Raw genomic sequence first — 12,651 nt, 5'->3', positions numbered from 1 at the left:
TAACTCTGATTGGTGTAGGTTGTTTGTACTATTTTTTTGAATTTGTTTTTGAACTCAGCAAGCGATTTACTCATTTTTAGGTCCATTTCGAGATTATTCCACAGATTAACACCTTTGCTAGATACACTTCTTTGCTTGATGTTTGTTCTTGTTTTGAGTTTTTTGAATAAGTTGGTACCTCTTAATTCATAGTTGCTTTCTCGAATTTCAAAAAACTTCTGAATGTTTTGGCAGAGCAGGTTATTGTGTGCTTTGTACATTAATTGGGCGATTTTAAAGTCAACTAGGTCATAAAATTTCATCGTATTTAATTTAATAAATAGTGGATTTGTGGGTTCCGTATATTTTGATCTATTAATAATTCGAATTGCTTTTTTTTGTAGTTTGAGAATAGGGAGTGTGTTTGTTTTGCAGGCATTTCCCCATATTTCCACACAGTAGGTCATGTATGGTAATAATAATGAAGTGTATAATGTGTACAAGGATCTCTTATTTAGCACTTCCTTGGTTTTGTAGAGGATCCCTACGGTCTTGGCTATTTTTCTTTTTACGTTATCGATATGTGGTTTCCAACATAGTTTTGAGTCTATTACTAATCCGAGAAACTTGGTTTCATACGCTCTTTCTATTTCAATTGAGTTTACCATAATTTTAGCTTGGTGTTTGATTGGTCTTGTGCCAAAAACAATTGACTTCGATTTTTTCAGGTTAAGTGACAATTTATTTCTGTCGAACCAGTTTTTTAATTTGTTTAATTCGTTTTCTACGGTTGCCAGGAGCTGTTTCAGATTTATTCCAGAACAGTAGAAAGTTGTATCATCAGCAAATAGGACACATTTAAATAGTTTTGAGACCTTGCAGATATCATTTATACTGTATATAAGATGAATAGTTTTGGACCAAGCACGGACCCCTGAGGTACTCCGTGAGTGATTTTCAGTTGATTCGTTTTTTTATTGTTGAGTTGCACGTACTGATATCTGTTTTCTAAATAACTTTTTATCCATTTATAAGCTACACCTCTAATGCCATATCTTTCTAGTTTTTTCAATAATATACTGTGATCTATTGTGTCAAAAGCTTTTTTTAGATCTAGGAAAACCCCAACAGTAAATTCTTTGTTGTCTATATTAGTGGCTATTGCTTCCACAAACTCCATAACTGCCATTGAGGTGGTCCGTTTTTCCCTGAAGCCATATTGATTCTCACTTAACAGCGCATGCTTTTGTATAAAACTATCAAGTCTGCGAGAAAATAGTTTTTCTAATATTTTTGAAAATTGTGGTAGTAGTGATATTGGTCTATAATTTGTAAACAGATGTTTTTCTCCACTTTTATAGATTGGAATAACTTTAGCAATTTTCATTTTTGATGGAAAGATACCAGCTTTGAATGACAGGTTGCATATGTGTGTGAAAGGTCGCACTACATATTCTATAATCTGCTTGATTATTGTCATATCAATATTAAAGCAATCAGTTGACTTTTTATTTTTAAAAGTTTTTATAATATTTGATACTTCTTCTTGTTTTACTGCAGTAAGGAACATCGTGGAGGAGTTTTTTTCTACGTATCTATCCACTTCAAACAGGTCTGTTGGGTCAGGAATTTGTTTTGCTAGGTTACTGCCGATGTTGACAAAATACTCATTAAATTCAGTTGCTATTTCTGCAGTTTTTTCCAAAATAGTATTTTTGCCTTTGATAAAATACTCTGGATAATCCATTTTTTTAGGACTATTTCTGATTACTTGGTTAAGTATTTTCCATATTTCTTGTGTGTTACCTTTATTCTGCTCTAATAGTGCATGATAATGATCTCTTTTACTGGTTCTTATAATATTTACTAATTTATTTTTATAGGTCTTATATTTTTTTTCTGCTTCTTCAGTTCTGAATTTTAAAAACAATTTATATAAATTGTTTTTCTTTTTACATGCGTTTTCTATGCCTTTCGTTATCCATGGCTTACTTGGGTCTTTATACTTTTTGGAAACTTTAGTTAATGGAAAATGTTTATCATATAAGAAGATTATGGTAGACTGAAATACTTCAAACGCTGTATTTGGGTCTTCGTTTGAGTAGACCTCGGTCCAGTTTTGTTTTTCTAGGTCTTGCTTAAAGGCATCGATGGAACGTTGGGTTCTTAGTCTTATTTCTGTTATACAAGTTGTTGATTTAGCTTTTCTATCGAAATAATTATGAAAAACTGCAAAAACAGGCAGGTGGTCACTTATGTCATTAATGAGAAGTCCACTTTCCATTTTATGATCAATCTTATTTATAAATATGTTATCTATTAATGTGGCCGTGTCAACTGTTATTCTGCTAGGTTTCAGGATTACTGGGAAAAAGCTGTTGCTGTACATAATATTTATGAAGTCAGTTGTTTTTTTGTGTCTATTTGGGTTTAATAAGTCAATGTTAAAGTCACCACATATTATTCGTGTTTTCTTATCGTTGCAGTAACTGAGCATATCTGTTAGTTTTTTATTGAATGTGTCAATACATGTTCCTGGTGTCCTATAGATGCAACTTATGATGATATTTGATGCCTTTTTATTGTGTATTTCAATGGTTAGACATTCCATTAGGTTTTCTATTGTGTTTGTCAATCTCTCGATTTTACTGCATTTAAGTGCTTTGTCTACATATATTGCAACCCCCCTCCTTTTTTGTTTTCTCTATTAGTTGCAAACATTTCATAACCTTCTATTTCCATTTCAGTTGTTTTATCTTCATCAAGCCAAGTTTCTGATATGGCAATTATTTTAAATTTATTGAATTTAGTCAGGTATTCTTTAATTTTTGTGAAGTTTTTATAGAGACTTCTACTGTTTAAGTGTATTACCGAAAGTGCATTTTCCAATTTTATATTAGTGTTGAATTGTTCATCCAGGTAATAGTCAGAGTTTGTTACCCTTTGTTTGTTGTTGAAGAAGTTATTGTCTGGGTCCAAATTGTTCTCGGGATCGAATGGCTTATAGTCAATATCTTCAAAAGGTTGGAAGTTCATGTTTTTGGGATGTGAATTTCCCGCTCCCACACGGTCGTCGATGGCTCCCTCACGTCCGTCGTTGGTTCCCTCGCTGTCGTCGCTCGCTCTCTCACCGTCATCACTGGGTCCCTCGTGGTCACTGGCTCCCTTGCGGTCGTCGCCGACTCCCTCACGCTCGCCGGCTGGCTGCCTCCCGGCTCTCTCACTCGCGCTGGCTGGTTGTCTCCCGGCTGCCTCAGGTTCGCCGTCTCCTGGCTCCCTCGCGGTCACTGGCTCCCCTGCAGTCGTCGCTGGTTTCCTCTCGGTCGTCTCTCGCTCCCTTGCGGTCGTCGTTGGCTCTCTCACGGTGGTCGCAGGCTGGTTGTCTCCAGGCTTCCTCACGGTCGCTGGGTTCCCTGCAGTCGTCGCTGGCTTCCTCGCGGTCATCACTGGCTCCCTCACGGTCGGTCGTCGCTGGCTGCCTCGCGGTCGGTCGGTCTTGAAAAAGTTATTGTCCGGGTCCAAGTTGTTCTCAGGGTCAAACGTCTTGTGGTCAGTAGGGTTGGAGGTCATCAAAGGGTTGGAAGGGTCATCAAAGGATTCGAAGTCCATGTTTTTTGGTATGTGAATTTCCTGCTTCAGTAGGGTCAGAGTTTTTATTGTCAGGTGGTGAAAAATTCTTAGTATGCTGCTTGATGGTGTTGAACTCGAGCATGTTGTGTTGGAGTACTGGTGCGGGGGTGGACAATAAGTTTGTTATGTCTTAAGTAGGCAGTTTCCCCTCTGTCACGTGCAGCTTTTAATTTTGGGAGGAGCTCTTTTCTTTTTTGTCGTACGGCATCTGTAAAGTCTTCGTTAATGTAGATGTTGGAGCCTTTTAAATATTTTGCATTTTGTAGGATCCTTGATCTGTCCTTGTATCTTAGAAATTTCACCACAACTGGCCTTGGTCGAGGTCTTCCAGGGTCTTGTCTTCCTGTGCGGTGAGCTCTCTCCACCTCAATTTGCCCCTGTATCAGCAGTTTCTCCTTAAGGATTTTTTTAACTTTTTCCTCTGTTTCAGTCCACGTTTCTCCCGGTTTTTCCTCAATTCCATCAATTACTAAGTTGTTTCTTCTTGACTGTCCTTCCAAGTAGTCCACCTTGTCCGTTAATACAAGCATGCCGTCACATACTTTGTAGAATTCCGTTTGCATGTCTTTGGAATGGCCAGTTTGACAGATTAGATTTTTTTTAATGTCGTCTACCTCTTTTTGGGTAAAGTTGATGCTGGTTTTTATTTCTTGGACTTCCCTGGTAAAAGTGTCAAGTCGTGAGTTTGTTGAGTCGATTATCATCTTGACAAATCCTTTGAAATTTTCCTGTTGTTGTTGCAAGAGCGCCGTGAAAAGTTCTTTTTGTTGCTGGAGTAATTCATTTACTTGAGTGAGGGTCAGGGAATCCTCTTCCTGCTTTTGTGTCTTGCTTCTGTTTGGGTGGCATTTTGTCGGGTTTCGTTGCTAGCCGGTTGTATGCTAGTTTGTAACGTGTCCAGTAGGCTTGCTGCTGGGTGTTTCTAACTTCGCAAGTGGGTTTACCGGCTCCCTCACGCTCGCTGGCGTTTGGTTGGTTGGTCTCTGGTCGTGGGTTCCAGCTGCGTAGCGACTTTTCGCAGTTAGCTTCCGTGCTAACGTCCGCGGTTAGCTTCCGTGCTAACCAGCTAGCGTTTCGTCCAGCCCCCTCGTCACGTCGCCAATTTCTACACACGCGCTGCCACCGTGTTTCGCTCTGTTCTTTACTTTCAAATGTGGGAAAGCTTCACACGAGAGAAATGTTGACTTTACTGTTGCTGTTGCTGCTCCTTCTTTCCGCTCGGCAATGCGTAGCAACTCACGTCTGGTGAGTTGACTGTCGTTGCTGGACAGTCCCGGGGCGCTTGTGTCTTGCGCCTGTAATGGGCAGCATTTTTCACAGCCCCACTTTGTTCAGCGGAGAGATTGGTGCTGTTGAACGGTCTGCGGCTGGATGGATGTAAGGCTTGAGGAGCCGACGATGAGAAGAGGGGACGTTAGCGCGTAGCGCCGATGCGGATGTGGAACTGGGAGTCGCGGCTTGGAATTGAAGTGGATTTGCATGTGACAGGAGATGTGAGCCAATCTCTTTTTCGTCACTGGACGCTACAGCTTCGTGTTTGCTTTCAAAACTTAGCTTGTAGCAGACGTGTGCACATTTTCAGCATGACGTCTCTGATCGACTGGTGAAAGGACACTTTGATCCTCTCCTCTTTCATCTATATCTGCTTGAGGCAACAAAGTGTATGCAGAAAAGTGGTGAAGATTGCACGACTGTCTGTGTCCCATGTGTTGTGTTATTTTTGTTATTTTGACTTCAAAATGGTGCCGCGTGAGTGGCTGCCTTTAGAGCAGCTCCTATATTTTGTTGTTCTACTTCTTCCTTTCATAACTTTGCAGCTGTGAATCGGGAATTTCTCCATTGCGAGTCTAATAAAGGTTTTCTTATCTTATTCACCAAGGCGCTCCTTTGGTTTTATTATTCTTTGTCCAGATGGCTTTACGAGTGAAGAAATGCTCAAGCTGTGGAAAGGTCTGTTCTACTGCTTGTGGATGCAGGACAAACCACTTTTACAGGTATTTCTTTATTTCTTTCGTCACGGCTTGTGGAACATTTTCAGGCTGAGCTGTGATTTGTCGCCAATCACTTCTTTGAGCTCTTCCCAAGGCGTTCCCAGGCTGTCCTGGTTCGCCCCAAGGAATTCCTACCTTTGGGACATGCCCGGAACACCTCACTAAGGAGGCGTCTAGGAGATGTATTTTGATGGACCGCTGGAGTCGCGGTGCAACCACTCGGTGACTGTAGACAGCGGCTGTCATGCGCAAAAACGTAATTTTTATGCCATTTGGGGGCAGGGATTGTTAAACTGGTCCTGAAATGGACCGGCCATTCAGGAATCCCACAATATTCCCTCTGGCCACCACGACCCTGCGTGCTGGGCTGAATTAATGGCACCCACTGCCATTTAATTGTTAAATATATTGAGCCTTTCTTGGATTGTTTCACTTTCTATTTGCTTAATTTGAGGCACAATGTTGTTCACAGGAGGAGCTTTCCAACTCTGTTTGCACACTGATTCACACCTTTCATGACATTGATGGACGTAAGTTGATCCTATGCTGGTGTAATTCCAAATACAAATTAAAATGTCAAAAGCCGGTGGTGAAAATTGTTTTCCACAGAACTATTATATCTGGAGAGCTCCCTTAAGACCTTCAAAAGAGAGTGGACTGGCATTGACAGACTACGAATGGACAAGTTTTTCCAGGTGTGTGTGCGTGCGCGCGCGTCCATGAATATATCACTTTTCTCCCCCTTATGGTGGCCCTTCTTTTCGTATTACAGCTGATCCGCTTCATGTTCAGACAAAGCTTTGAGATGCTGAAGAGAAACAATTGGGATAGCAGGTAATCCATAAAAACTGTCATGCGCAAATTGTACAGTACGTCATAACATAGGTTAAATATTTTACATAATGTCTTTTCTATTTTTTTTTTTTTTTTTTTTAGTGTGGTCTCAAGATTTCTGGAGCTCTTTGCAACAGAGCTCCTGAACAGTGGCAACGGTGCACCTGCTGGTCTGCAGTTTCATATCTTGGACCTTTACTTGACGGAACTAGGAGCTGTGGGTGCATCAGAGGTAAAGTTATGATCCAAACGGGTCATTTGGAGTATGGAGCGTAGATGGAGATTTGGGTACTTGTCCGTATTTATTTTATTGATCCTGTTGAATGCCTTTCACTTGACAAAAATAAACTGAAGAGAATTTAGATATGAAATTTTGATGTCTATCCACTCTAAATGCCAATATTATAGTTTGAGTGACACATCCATTATAGAGGATTCTGCAAAAGATTTTGAGGAAATATTAATAACTTATTGAAATAAAGAAATGTGATGGTCCTTTTCACATTTTTTCTCCGTAGCTCACTGCTGACCAGAACCTGAGATTCATCGAGCCATTCTGCAAAACGGCAGCCAAGACCAAGGAGTAAGTTCCTCTTAGCGTCCTTTTGTTTGATTTCATATCTGCAGGGAAGTATATTTTTTTAAATCTTCCACACCATTTTTAATGGTGTTGACTTAAAAAATATGTACTAAAAAGTACATTTTGTGTGAGTGTGTGTTTGTGTGTGAGTGCGTGTGTGTGCGCGCGGAGTGATAATATTACAGTTTAACCCCAGCCAGTCCCAGGGACTGGCTGATGAGAAAAGTGAGTCCCATTAGGCATTTCGAGAGTCCCAAATTTCGAATTCTTAAATGGTCTACTTATTCAATTGCATATGATAATAACACAAACAGCAACAATATACATTGCTAATAGGTTTATTTCTTATCAACAAATGCTGCAAAAATTTTAATAATTCAGGCATACGAGATTTGCTGAGAAATAGGTTCTTATTTCATTCCATAGTTTGGTCTTTGCGTTCATAAATTCTCCTCTCTTTACTCCGCTTCCAATGATGCAAGGCTTTCTCAAAGTCAACTTATCGCAAAAAACTATCCAACTTTAGCTGCTTCCTCCGTGATACCTCCGCAATAAACATTCGCAACACTTGTTCGCAACACTTGTTTTAACGATACAAAACTTGGCAATCATCTACTTTCCGCATATTGCAAGAACGACATGCGACATTACTTCATGCGAGATCAAAACAACAATGGTGGCGATTGTCAAACTGATCGTTGCGGGTGGGAAAAAAAGATGTACCGTAGCAGGCCTGAGGATTTAGGAAATTCACGTTTTTCGATTCCGTTGGATTACCCAATGGGAAACCATGGTAACTAATTTTGGGTTCCGTAAACGTTCATCATAGGAAGCCATTTTTCTATTTTGACTGATATTCATAATCAAGAATTCTGATACTCCAAAGTATAATGCTTCAAGGGTAAATGTTTGAAAACTATGCATTAACAATGAACATTATATCAGCAGCTGTGTACTCCAGGATTATTCAACGAAATAAATGGATCAAATTATGTTGTACTCATATGGCATCATGAATACAGCACACCACAAAATCAGAGTATTTTTTTCCAGTCTCACACCGCAAAGATTAATTTCCTGGTAATCATTAATACAGGTAAGTATTGCTGTGGCTTGACATCCTCTTCCCAAGACGATGCATGTGTAATCTACTATCAATTTGACGAAAGAATCTACCACGTGTCATCGTTAGTTCTACCGACAGCATATGACACCTTATGACAAATGTTTTATTCATAAAGTTACCACGCTACAACCAGTAAATTATAGAATAACCAAGACTGTCGACTATAAGGCGCCATTAAGTCTTAAATTTTCTCCAAAATGGACAGGACGCCTTATGGTGCGGAGCGTCCTTTATATGCGCTGAGTTCCAAAATCTGACTGACTGCCGACACGCTGTTTATATAGAGAAAAGGCGGAAGTGACTGTGAAAGAAGTCGGCCAATCAGGGAAGGGTGGGCGTGTATATATACATATATGGAGAGGGAGAGAGGGAGAGAGAGGACAGACAAGCTAGTCCGCCAATGGTGAAGGGTGGGCGTGTAAGTGGACGCCTCAAGCCAGTACCAACACTTGTATAGAGTGTGGCAATGTGCATTGTTGCAAAACAACTCCGGTTTTGGTTTCTAAGAACCCCTGAAAATAAATTCGACAAAAAGACACGCCTACGAAGCTCAGTTCAAACTTAAAGCCACCGGTTATGCTTTTGGCATGCGTGCCCATCTCACAGCAGCGGTGAAAAAACAAGTCAAGCAAATGAGCGTGCCGTTATTCCCGGAGGCTTGACTAAAGAACTCCAACCGCTGGACATTGGCATCAACCGGGCGTTCAAAGTATAGTTGCAAACGGCTTGGGAACAATGGATGATCGGTGGCAAACACAACTTTACAAAGAGTGAGAGGCAGCACTTGGCGAGTTACGCCACAATACGCAACAACGAGAGGGAACGCGGCGTTTTTGATGGATTACGGTACTTGCACAATTGTTCAATTCTTTCTACACACACGCGCTGCCACCATGTTTCGCTCTGTTCTTTACTTTCAAATGTGGGAAAGCTTCACACGAGGGAAATGTTGACTTTGCTGTTGCTACTCCTTCTTTCCGCTCGGCAATGCCTAGCAACTCACACTAGCATGTGATGCATTCAATGACAACTGAGATGTGCAGTCCTCTGCTTCTGATACAGAGGATGAGGACTTAGATGGATTTCTGGGTGATGATTGATCGAAAAACGTGAGAACATTGTACGATGGCTAAATAAAATACACCCGAACTCAGTTCTGCTTTCGTTGCCTTTTTAAAAACGTGTTTTTATCTTATCTGTATGTCTTGGCATGCCACCGTATGCTTCAAGCTAACGTGTTGGAGTGCGCGCATGCATGCCGTATGTTTAAGCTGGCGTATGTTTTACCACTGTAAAACTGCGGCCATTAGTACGATGCGTCCTGTGTATGTGTAAAATACAGAAATGTCACCCATTAATGAGACTGCGGCCATTAGTACGATGCGTCGAATAGTCGTGAAAATACGGTATTTTTGTGAACGTCAAACGTGTAAGCGTCACTTGCTCGTGTAAGAAACCCGAAAGGAGTCAAGTGGCGTATTCGGGTGTGCTCAGTTTGGTCGAAAACCGGTTTTCAGTTCTAACCTGAGGTGTAAAAATCTCAAATTTTCTGGTCGAAATCCGAAAGCCGGGGTTTGACTGTACTTTGGTCAGATTGAAGTTATTTCTGTGATCACTGAGGGTTATTCTTTCATTAACAGAGGGGTAACAATAATTTTACGTATATGAAAACGTTTTGTCAGTCTTGAATACCCCATAACCCAGCGGAATATGTTTACTTCAAATGTGGTAGAATTATCGGGCCTTTGAATATGTTTTCATTTCAATGGCTTGAAAGTGTATTCATCTAATTTGCCAGACAATCATACAACTTTTGACCTTAACATTGAATAACGTCACCAAAGCAAAATATCTCCAATTTGGATGTCAGTGTTCAAGAGGATTTGGCTGGCGTCCTGGTCGTGTAATATTACAGGCAACACATCCTTTATTGATCATACTAGTTTTAGGAGCGTCACTGATGAATGGCAGCGAAATTCTGTCTTGATCTGAAGCTTCCTGCTTGCTTTGTAATATTTGCCATCCACTGATCGACCATTCTCTTTAATTGACCGTCTCACCAGTCGGACACTTTTCCGAGCGATCTGCAACAGCATCTTCAACACAATTATTGACCAGGCTCCCTATGCCATTGAGGATCTGATGAGGGAGCTGAAAGAAGCAGAGTCCTCTGATTCAGGCCAGTCCTCTGATGATGAAGAGGACCCCGTGAAGCAGATTAACGGTACATTTTCACAAAAATGGGAAGAGTTTGTTGTTTAATTTTTCCACAAACACAATATTAATCGTAATACCATGTTTAGACTAATGAGGCTGCATAATGCATATTGTTTTAAAGAACATTTTTGAGTTGATTTTCCTTTCAAAGTGTCAACGTAATGATTTTGAAGTTAGCACTTTGCAAAATGGACGGATGGATGGATGAACGAATCCATCCTACATACGGTGTTTGATATTTTGGTGGCCGCATTGCTAGGTCATAGCGACTAAACCGCTCATCTTTAGGTGGGCAGGATGTGCAAATCCGCTGGCATTAACATGCTTTCCACATCATCACTTCAGTAATACTTGTTCAGCTGATTCAACTGGATTGTCGTCATGCCCGTTTTTGAGAATGTACCTTGCACATGGCCAACAGCAGGCTTGATTTCTTTCCATAGCTTTGGAGAAAGCGCCACACAAGCGATCGTTCAGCTCAGTACCAAAAGGCCCACGGGCAAGTGTTTGGGACCACTGCTATATAGTACGCAACATTAAGTGCAATCTGACCAAAAAAAAAATATTCCCCAAACTTTGAGTTTCCGTTCAGAATCACTATTTATATAGCACACAACAACCTGTTTTTGTGTAAGTTATTGATTGCAAATCATGAATGCTACAGTGTTTTAAAAAGAACTCCATGAATGTTACATAATTTTGTAGATAAATGACTGAATTGAATTGAATTTTTATGCCAGGAAGACATTATTTGCTGGTTATTTTGTTTTCAGGCAGTAAATCATACTTGAAACAGGGTGCTCATGAATCAGGAGACTCCGACACAGAGTTACAATTTGATGATGATGATGATGATGATAATACAGCACCAGTTCTACAGGTTAGTATTGTATTTTTATCCTAAATGCATGTTGTTGTTTTTCCAAGAATGAACACATATTTTGGGATACTTGGGTTTTCATTGGAAAGACATATGCTACACTGCACCACTTTAGTCAGAGCTCTTGATAAATACCATGTTCTGCTTTCCCCCTTCTAATGAAACATCTATTTTACAGTTTGACTATGCAGCTCTTGCTGACAAGCTCTTAGAGGTGTCAATTCGAAGTAGCACACCCAGCCACAATAGAGAGAGGCTCTACAAAATCATCAAAGTGTAAGTTTTGTAGCCCCTCAGACAGTTTTGAAAGTATCATACTGTATCTGTTGTTGTGGTCCGTGTGATTTAAATATGGCAAAAAGAAAAGCCAAACCTTCCTGTCCTTATGTGGAAGAAGTAATTGCCCCTTGAAGCTAGTAATGGGTTGTGACGCCCTTGGCAGCAATAACTGAAATCAAGCATTTGCGATAATTTGTGGTCAGTCTTTGACGCTATGGAGGAATTTTGGCCCACTTTGGCAGATTTAATTCAACTATGCCACATTGGAGAGTTTCCCTTTTGAGGTCACGCCACAGCATCTCTATTGGATTCAAATCCGGACTTTGACTTGACCACTGCAAAATCTTACTTTATTTTCTTTTGTTTTTTGAGCCGTTCAGAGATGGACTTGCTGTTGTGTTACGGTTAGTTGTCTTTCTGCATGATCCAAGAGTGCTTGAGTTTGAGGGTGCAAACTAAACTGATGGTCGGACATCATCCTTCAGGATTTTCTAGTAGACAGCAGAATTCATTGTCCCATCAATCACAGCAAATTGACCTTGTCCTCAGATAGAAAAGCAGCCCCAGACCATCACATTGGCAACACCATGTTTTATTAATCAAATGCTATCATTTCTACCCCAAATGTAACAGGCCGCACAAATTCAATTTTTGATTCATCGGTCGACAGAATGTTTTTTCCAAAGGTTTTGAGGATCATCTTGATGTCTTTTGGCAAATGTGAGATGAGCCTTTGTGTTCTTTTTGGTCAACAGTGGTTTTCGCCTGGGAACTCTCCAGTGGATCCTATTTTTGGCCAGTGTCTTAAAATTTCAGTGGATCAGAGAGTTGTTCAGCAGATTGGGAAAAGAGTGATTTTTACGCCAGTCGAATGTAGTTTATGATATGCATTATCAGACCTCTTGTCTTTCAACATACTTTCTCTCTCTTTCATGGCAGGCTGCAGGATCTCAGTGAAGGTATTGTTATTTTTAAATTGCCTGATACGACACAATGTCTTTCTTGTTTATTTGTGTTATGTGACTCATCCTCTGCCTTTTTTTTCGGTTAGGTCTATTTCCTCAAGATGGCTATCCAGAGGAAGTCTCTACAGATGAGGATGATGAAATGTTTGCCAGCAGAAAGAAGATGAAGC

The 12,651-nt window shown here is 40.4% G+C and overlaps 1 protein-coding gene and 1 long non-coding RNA gene across 3 annotated transcripts in view; both read left to right on the top strand.

The window, feature by feature from the left end:
- Positions 1 to 12,651, top strand: part of LOC127612083 (ribosomal RNA processing protein 1 homolog A-like) — a 103,378-nt gene that overhangs the window by 28,645 nt on the left and 62,082 nt on the right. The window lies entirely within an intron of this gene.
- The window catches only part of LOC127612141 (uncharacterized), a 55,786-nt gene that overhangs the window by 18,279 nt on the left and 24,856 nt on the right, over positions 1 to 12,651 (top strand). The window contains exon 2 of the long non-coding RNA XR_007965600.1: positions 3,534 to 3,642. This is a non-coding gene — a long non-coding RNA (uncharacterized LOC127612141). The remainder of the gene's footprint in view (positions 1 to 3,533; positions 3,643 to 12,651) is intronic.

The sequence above is a fragment of the Hippocampus zosterae genome, chromosome 12 (genome assembly GCF_025434085.1).
Source record: "Hippocampus zosterae strain Florida chromosome 12, ASM2543408v3, whole genome shotgun sequence".
NCBI classification, from domain to species: domain Eukaryota; kingdom Metazoa; phylum Chordata; class Actinopteri; order Syngnathiformes; family Syngnathidae; genus Hippocampus; species Hippocampus zosterae.
This window is presented reverse-complemented; position numbering and strand designations above follow the sequence as displayed.